A 9,805-nucleotide genomic window follows, 5' to 3' on the forward strand; every position below is an offset into this window, starting at 1 on the left:
TAAAAAAGCAGTGGTACATTTACACAATGTGTAATATTACTTGGCCGTAAAAAGAAATGAAATCTTACCCTTTGCATCAGCATAGTGGTCCTAGGGATCATTATTCTAAATGAAATAAACCAGTCAGAGAGAGACAAGTATCATGTAATTTCATTCATATGTAGAATCTAATGAACAAAATGAACTAATAATTAAAATCAAGACAGATTCGTAGGTAGACTGCAGGCTGACAGCTATGGGTGTGTGGGGAGCTGTGTGGGAGGTTTGGAGGGATTGATCAAAAAAGGAAAAAAAGAGAAAAAACTCATGGACACAGAGAACAGTGTGCTGATTACCAGGGGGAGAGGGATCAGGTAAGATGGAGGACACTATAAGGGGGATAAATGGTGATGAACAGAGACTTGACTTGGGGTGGTAAACACATAATACAGTGTACAGATGATGCATTGCTGAATTGTACACCTGAAACCAGGTTGTTAAACAGGGTTGCCCCAATAAATTCAAAAAAAGGAAAAAAAGTATAAGGTTCCTTCTTATACAAAGGTTCTACAACTAATAAAAAACTAAACTCAATTTAAAAATGGGCAAATGACTTAAAAAGAAAAATATATATATAATCTCCTATATAATAAAAGGCTAATATGAAAATTGTCCCCTCAGGAGTTCGACTGACCAGGAGTTTGACTGCTTGCCATGATGTGCGCTGACTACCAGGGGGCGGCACGGAATGAAGGAAGGCCCCGGCCAGCAGCCAGCAGCCAGGCGAAGGAAGGCCCTGGCTGGCAGCCGAAAGGCCCTGTTCGGCCCTGATCACCGGCCAGGCCTAGGGACCCTCTCCATGCATGAATTTTGTGCACCAGGCCAATAGGTACATGAAAAGATGTCCAGCATCATTACTTATTAGGGTCATGCAAGTTAAAACCAAAATGATATACCACTTTATATACACTAGGATTGATAGTGTGAAAATTTTAAATAAGTTGCCACATCCATTTACGGCTAGGGTTCAGGATCTGAAGAAGGGGCCGTGCACAAATGAAAACACTAGACAAGAAATATAAATTTAGAAGGCATGGGGGCCCAGGTGGAAACCTCTCTCTAGTGGAGAAGCTCTCTCAAAACTGGGTCCCTCTGCTTTTGTTCACTTGAATACACATTTGCCCTTTAGGAATGCCTATAGGCATATCAAAGGTAAAGTTGGTAAAGAGTAAAAGGATTATCAGGTTAGGGAATTGCCTTGAGCCATTGAGCCCACAGCAGGGCAATATTATGCTGATTTTCAGCCCTGCTGAATATCAAAGTCCATTGGCCTTCCAATGGATCTTTTTGCATTTATGCTAACTACTGTTGGTTTTAGCCTCCACTAATATGTGTTGTTGAGGAACTGGAGAAATTGGAACCCTCATAAATTGCTGATGGGAAGGTAAGATGGTACAGCTACTGTTGAAAACAGTTCAAACAGTTCAGTGTTTCCTCAAAAAGTAAACATAAAATTACCATATGATCCAGCATTTTCACTACTAATCCTATACGCAAAAATATTCAAAGCAGGGACTCATACACTTGTGTACTAGTGTTCATAATAGCATTATTCACAATAGGTAAAAGGTAAAGACAACACAGTCTCCATCAACAGATTATTGGATAATCAAAATGTGGTATATACATACAGTGGTATATTTTTCAGCCATAAAAAGGAATGTCAATCTGACTCAGGTTACAATATGGATGAACCTTGATATAATTTAGAACTCAATCCTTATAGTTAGATGAGACACCAGAAATAAGAGGAAAGTAACTTTGCAGAAGAGTGGCCCAGCCCAAACAGTGGAGTGGCCACAGCTGGTAGGAAGCTCAGCCTTGACTGTTTCCTTCCGGCCTGTGGATGTGGTGATGGCATTGGTGGGCTTGGAGGTGAGGAACTGATGAGAACTGGGGCTGCCCAGAGGAACCTATGTCTGTCCTGGGGAAGCCTGCTGCTTTTATAACATAGTAATTGAGTTGAACACAAACTATAGTAATTGATCTTCCTCCTTCTTGGATGAGCGAGCAATGGTGGTGAAATAGTGGAGTCAGTACCCTGAATATGCCTTAGTGAGCAGTGTCTGGCTACTGCTTCTATTTGAAATGATGCTGGCTTTTGGTTGTGGCCAAAGCTTTGAAGTGTTGTTGGGCTTCTCTCTTCTGTGGAACCCTGATCACTCAAACACAGCAGATTTGGTGTCTACTGGTGGGGCAAGTCTTGCCTGCCTTCACTCGGTCATCTTTGTATGAATCCAATGAGAGGTGTATGTATGTGGGGGGTATCATTTTTGTTTGTTTGTTTTGGTCTTTCCGAAAAGGTTTTTAGGTGATATTCATGAAAAGCAGTCATTACCCGGAACTGTGCCACTAATGAAAGCCTGTCTGAGAAGATGAGTTTCTTCTCAGAACTGTCATTCCACCCTTGGTGCCCCTGCTGGGAAAACAGAATCAACTCTCAAACAATGCCTTTTTAATTGTATCTCTAGTATTATAGATGTAGGGCAGTACTATATCATACCTCTGTAAATGTAAAATACCTTGTACTGCTTTATGATACACTAGAGGCCCGGTGCATGAAATTCGTGCACTGGTGGGTGGAGGGGGGCTGCCTCAGCCTGACCTGTGCCCTCTCACAGTCTGGGACCCCTAGCTTCTTACCACCCACCTGCTTGCTGCTCCCTACTGCTCGGCTTGCTGCTTTTTAGTGCTTCCACGGAGGTTCCTGCCACCTCCGCTGCACTTGCCAGCCATGAGTCCAGCTTCTGGCTGAGTGGCGCTCCCCCTGTAGGAGCCCACTGACCACCAGGGGGAAGCTCCTACGGTGAGCTTCTGCCCCCTGGTGGTTAGTTCATAGCGACTAGTCATTCCACCATTCAGTCGATTTGCATATTAGGGTTTTATTATATAGGATAGGGTATTGAATGTGAACTGTAAATGAAAAATAAAATTTAAAAAAGAACCAAATAAAACGTTAGATCTGAAAATTTTTTAATATGTAAATTTTTAATTCTCACCTGAGGATGTTTTTAAAATTGATTTTTAGACAGAGAAACATCCATGTGACAGAGAAATACCAGTAGGCTGCCTCTGCACCTGCTGACCCAGCAGGATCTAACCTAAACTTAAGTATGTGCCCTAACCTAGAATCCAGTAGGAAATCCTTTGGTGTACAGGTTGAGACTCCAACCAATTGAGCCACCTGGCCAGGGCAGATCTGAAAAAAAAATTTTTACTGTACCTCCAGGCCCTGGTTGGGGTAGATCAGTAGTTAGAGTGTCCTCCCATGCACCAAAGGGTCATGGGTTGAATTCCAGGTGAGGGCACATACAGAGGTTGTGGGTTCCATCCCTGTTGGATTGCTTGGACAACTGATCAATCTTTCTCTTTCTCTATCCCTCTCCCTCTCCCTTTCTCTCTCACTAGAATCAATGAAAAGAACATATCCTTAGAGGAGGACTTAAAAAGAAAAAAAAATGCTGGTTTGGTTCAGTGAATAGTGCTTCTGCAGGCAAGCTGAAGGGTACTGGGTTGGATTCCAATCAAGGGCACGGACCTGGGTTGCAGGCTTAATCCAGAGCCCTGGTCAGGGATTCAGCAAGAGGCAACCAATTGATGCTTCTCACATTAGTTTCTGTCTTTCTCCCTCCCTTCCCCTCTCTGTGAAAAAAAAAAAAAGAAAATCAACACAAAAATGTCCTCAGGTGAGGATTAACCAAAACAAAACAAAACAAAACAAAACAAAACAAAACAAAACAAACACCCATTCCCAGTGTGATTACTGAAGGAGCATATGAAGTATTTGTTGAATGAATAGGAAGGGATGGGACTTCGCTTTCTAACTGTTTTAGCAACTCTGCAAGTCAGAGGATTTATTTTTATTTTTAAAAATATATTTTATTGATTTTTTACAGAGAGGAAGGGAGAGGGATAGAAAGTTAGAAACATCGATGAGAGAGAAACATCGATCAGCTGCCTCCTGCACACCCCCCACTGGGGATGTGCCCTCAACCAAGGTACATGCCCTTGACCAGAATCGAACCCGGGACTCCTCAGTCCACAGGCTGATGCTCTATCCACTGAGCCAAAGAGGTTAGGGCCAGAGGGTTTATTTTTTATTTTAATTTTTATTGATTGATTATTTTAGAGAGAGGAAGGGAGCAAGAGAAACACCAGGGTGTTGTTCCACTTATTATGCTCTCTTTGGTTGCTTCTTGTCTGTGCCCTGACCAGGGATCCAACCCGCAAACTTGCTGTATCAGGAGGAGGTTCTAACCCACTGTGCTACGCACTGCCTGTCAGGGCCCCTCAACAAAACCCCTCTGGTGTGCCCTGGCCCCTGCTGTGGGCCAGAGCTCCTCTGCCACAGCAAAGGTTTGGGTTCCATTCTGTCAGGGCACCTACTTAGGTTTTGGGTTTGATCCCAAGTCCGGGCTGACTGCTACTCAGGAAGTGACCGAGGACCCGAGGACCATTTTGGTCCGTGTGCTCTAGTCATTTGGTGGGGAGCTGGGATTCCATTGTTAACATGGCTGACTCTGATCCCCGCTACCTCTGCTCCTCCATTGAGGGCAACTTCAACTATGGCAGCTGCGTGGCCTCCGGGTAGGTCGCCCTCTCCGTGGCTCACCAGGCCTGGCTGCTGCACAATCACTCCAGGAGGTGGATTTCCGGGTTCCCACGGTGAGCGCCCTCCATGCCAGACTCCCTGGGAGAGCGGTATCCCGGAAGGAAAGCACTTAGCTCCCCCTCCCTTCGGGACTGCATGGCTGAGTCGAGCGCCTGTCCTTCTCAGAGCTCAGAGGGGAGAGCCGCCCCAGGGAGTCCTCCAAGCTGGGTGTGAGAAACAAAACAGGAGCCCTTCCTCCTTGAACCTTGTCATCTTCAGGCATGTGAACGCATTTTATTTTATTTGATGCAGCCTCACAGGCCTGGCCTTGTATGGCATGCAGCCATGCCCACCTGCTCCAGCCGGATGTTGCCCATGAGGGCGTCCTGGCTAATTAGCATATTCCTCTCATATAGGATAGTAGTGACTGTGCTTTATCTGAGGTGTTTTTAATGACATTGCTCTAGAACGTATTCTTTTAAGATGATGATGAAGAAGCTAGTTAAAAAAAATGGTGCCAGCCCTAACTGGTTTGGCTCAGTGGATAGAGCGTCAGCCTGCAGACTCAAGGGTCCCAGGTTCGATTCCGGTCAAGGGCATGTACCTTGGTTGCGGGCACATCCCCAGTAGGGAGTGTGCAGGAGGCAGCTCATCGATGTTTCTCTCTCATCAATATTTCTAACTCTCTATCCCTTTCCCTTCCTCTCTGTAAAAAAATCAATAAAATATATTAAAAAATAATGGTGCCAGGTACCACAAGAGTAACAGAACTTTGCTGTTTCCTGGGGAATTTTAGTTTTTTAAAAAATAGAGTGCGCTGGATGTCTCTATAATTTGTTCAGATGACTGCAGAACCCGGGGAAAAGCTGTTGCTGCTATTGATACATAACATACTGCTACTGGTCTTCATATATACACACACACACACACACACACACACACACACACACACACACACTAGGGGCCCAGTATATGAATTCGTGCACCTTGAAAGGACCTGTGAGCTGCAAGGCTGTGGTGGGCAAAGGGGCAGGTCTCAGACTCCCCACCCAGCCACTCTTGCCATGGACCCCTGGTACCCTGTCTGCCAGCAGCCCTGCTCCTACCACCACCACGCCCATGTGCAGAGTGATTGGGGCCAGCGCCAGTAGCAAGTGTGAGTGGGGCCAGCGCCGTCAACAGGTGCGAGCTGTGGCTGTTGCCCCAATCACCCTGCAGGAGCAGGGGGAGGTGGAGAAGCCCTCAGGGGTTATTGGGCTCACCGAGTGATTGGGACCGGTGCCAGGCACCAGCAGCAGGTGCAAGCAGTGGCTCTGGCATGGGCAGCGGGTGTGAGTGGGACCAGCACTGGAAGCAGGTGTGAGCACCAGGCAGGACTGCGGCATGTGGAAGGAAAGAATTTTTAGTAACCACCAAAGCCTAGCCCCGATGACAGTGACCAGCATCCTGCCTTGATGTGGCACCCCCACTCGCCTGCTCAACCATCCTACCACAGCGGGCACCCACCATGGTCTGACCTCTGCTGCCTGCTGCTGACGCCTGCCATGTTCCTCACGTGCCATCTGGTGATCAGTGCACATTATGGCAACCAGTTGTTCAGTTGTTTGGCTGTTCAGTCTATTTTCATATTAGAATTTATATATATATGTTAGAGTCCCAGTGCACAAAATTCGTGCACTAGAGGTATGTTTCTCACCCAGCCTGCACCCTTTCCAATCTGGGACCCCTCGGGATATGTCTGACTGCTGATTTACCAGCAGTCGGACATCCCTCTCACAATCCGGGACTGCTGGCTCCTAACCACTTGCCTGTCTGCCTGCATGATTGCCCCTAACTGCTTCTTCCCGCCAGCCCAATCACTCCCAATTGCCCACCACTGCCGGCTTGGTCACCCCCAACTGTCCTCCCCTGTTGGCCTGGACCCCCCAACTGCCCTCCCCTGCTGGACTGATCTTGCCTCAACTGCCCTTCCCTGCCAGCCTGTCGCCCCTAACTGCCTTTGCCTGCCTGATCACTGCTAACTGCCCTCCCTTGCTGGCCTGATCTCGCCCCCAACTGCTCTCCTCTGCTGGCCAATTGGTTCTGATTGGTCAGTTTCTATGCCAGTCAGTGTCAAAAGCTGTCTCCTAGGCAGCTATTGGCTCCTCACAGTTGACCCAGATTTGGTTCTGATTGGTCAGTTTCTATGCCAGTCAGCAGCAAAAGCTCTGCCTCCTAGGCAGCCATTGGCTCCTCACACTTCACCTTGATTTGGTTCTGATTGATTGGTTTCTATACCAGTCAGGGTCTCTGGGCCTATCAATGGAGCCTGATCAGAAAGGCGGGTCTGATCAGCAGCCCCCATGGAGGCCTGGAGAGAAATGGAGGTGTGGCTGCTGGAGAGAAAGAGAGAGGCAAGTGCTGATCAACAGCTGCCACAGAGGCTATGGATCAGACTCTACTTCTCTCTTCAGGCCTCTCTCTGGGCCTGATTCTCAGCCCCTTCAGCTGTCAGTGCTGGGTTACCAGGACTGCAGCCACAGCAGTCAGTGCTGGGTCACCATGGCAACCCACCACTGACTGCAGGACTGACTTCTGGTTGGTTGAGCTTCTGGTCATGACAGACCCAAGGTTTTTATATATTAGGACTAGAGGCTCAGAGCATGAAATTCGTGTATAGGAGGGTCTCTCAGCCCGGCCTGCACCCTCTCCAATATGGGACCCCTTGGGGGATGTCCAACTGCCAGTTGAGGCCATATCCCTCTCGCAATCCAGGACTACTAGCTTCTAAGCACTCACCTGCCTGCCTGCCTGATGGCCGGTAACCACTCTGCCTGCTGGCCTGGTCACCCCTAACTGCTCTCCTCTGCCACCCTGATCGCCCCTAACTGCCTCTGCCTGCCGGCCTGGTTGCCACTTACCACCTCTGCCTGCTGGCCTGGCCACAGCCTAACTGCTCTTCCCTTCTAGCCTGGCCACCCTCTGACTGTCCTCCCCTGCCAGCCTGATTGCCCTTAAGTGCCCCCTTGCTGGTCTGGTTGCCCCTAATTGCCCCACCTGCCAGCCTGCTTGCCCCCAACTTCCCCACCCATCAGCCTGATCACCCCCCCACTACCCTCCTGCTGGACTTCTCTCCCCCAACTGCTCCCCTGCCAGCCTGCTCACGCCCACTGCATTCCCCTGCTGGCCTGCTCGCCCCTAACTGCAACCCCTTCTGGCATGCTCAACCCCAACTGCCTCCCCACCAGCCTGCTCTCCCCCACCTGCCCCCCCTGCCAGCCTGCTCACCCCTGACTGCACCTCCTTGCCAGCCTGCTTGCCCCTAACTGCACCCCCTTCCATTCTGATCGCCCCTAACCACCTCTGCCTCAGTCCCGCCACCATAGATTTTTCCAGAAGGATGTCCGGAAGGTCTCCCGGTCTAATTAGCATATTAACCTTTTATTAGAATAGATATATTTGCCTATTAGGAATATATCTATACTAATAAAAGGGCAATATGCTAATTATGCTAATGTTATGCTAACATGTTATATGTATATATAACCACAATGATTATGGCATGGAATAGTAAAAGAAGATTTCTTTTTGAAAATAAAAGCAAGTACATGAATAACAAGACAGTTTTTATCAAATGGTAGAAGTATAAAATATAAATACTAAACTTATGGTTCATAAAAGCACATTATAGATACACTAGCAACACAATTTTACAAAAAAAGTAAGTATACACATTTGTACATTTAGATAAACAATCACACATAAATCTAGAAAAATACTGGTTAGATATAAAGCTCACTAAAAGAATTTTTGTCAGTATATAGTGGGATTATTGGTTATATAAATTTTCTTCTTTAAACTTTTCTGTATGTTCTAATTATTTCTCAACATCTCATATTATGTTTGTATACAATTCAAGTCTAAAAATAAAATACTTTTATAATAATACTAGAGGCCCAGTGCATGAAATTCATGCACTGGTAGGGGGTGTCCCTCAGCCCAACCTGCACCTTCTCCAATCTGGAACACCTGTGGGATTGGGCTTAAACCAGCAGTCGGACATCCCTCTCACAATCCAGGACTGCTGGCTCCCAACCACTGCCTGCCTGCCTGAATGCCCCTAACCACTTCTGCCTGCCAGCCAGATCACCCCCTAACCACTCCCCTGCCAGTCTGATCTCCCCCTAACCACTCCCCTGCCAGTCTGATCTATGCCTAACTGCTCCTCTGCTGTCCTGATCACCCCCAACTGCTCTCCGCTGCTGGCCCAGTCGCCCCCAGCTTCCCTCCCCTGAAGGCCTGGTCACCCCTAACTGCCTTCCCCTGCTGGCCATCTTGTGACCACATGGAGATGGACATCTAGTGTGAGGGTGTGATGGTCAATTTGCATATTACCTCTTTATTGTATAGGATTCGGGATTTCTAGAATACCTTACTTTTTTTTTTTTTTTAATATATTTTATTGATTTTTTACAGAGAGGAAGGGAGAGAGATAGAGAGTTAGAAACATCGATGAGAGAGAAACATCGATCAGCCGCCTCCTGCACATCTCCCCCTGCTGGCCATCTTGTGACCACATGGAGGTGGCCATCTAGTGTGAGGGTGTGACGGTCAATTTGCATATTACCTCTTTATTGTATAGGATTCTGGATTTCTAGAATACCTTACTTTTAAAAGTGTTTAAAACATAAGGCAAGCCAAGTAATATAGGGACTAACTCAATCTATGTAACAGTCATTGAATAATATATAATTATTTAGCCACTAAATGTTAAATGTCCTTTGTTTAAATTTGCTAGCATATAAAACTTGTTTGGCTCCTGCCTTAGTAACAACACCACTATTCCCATAAATACCCTACCTATATATCCATACAGTTTCAAATAAATGCAATTTATTATAAACTAGTGTCCCGGTGCATGAAATTCGTGCACATTAAAAGGGAATTAATTAGAGGAAATATTTTAATATTGTTATCTTCCCTTTGTCTATAATAGAAGTGTCAGAGATTAAAGAAAATTAGTAAAATGTTTATGAAAATCTTTATCCTGTCAGAGTCTGGGGCACACCATGGGACCCAGAGTCAAGTCCCCACCCACCCGCATGCACCTCGAAATCGTGTGAGACCCACCCAGACCTGGCCGGTCCCAGGTGAGCTGTACCCCAGATCTGGCCAGCTGTACCCCTGTCAAGCCCC

Source organism: Myotis lucifugus, unplaced genomic scaffold, assembly GCF_000147115.1.
Source record: "Myotis lucifugus unplaced genomic scaffold, Myoluc2.0 scaffold_40, whole genome shotgun sequence".
Classification (NCBI taxonomy): Eukaryota; Metazoa; Chordata; class Mammalia; order Chiroptera; family Vespertilionidae; genus Myotis; species Myotis lucifugus.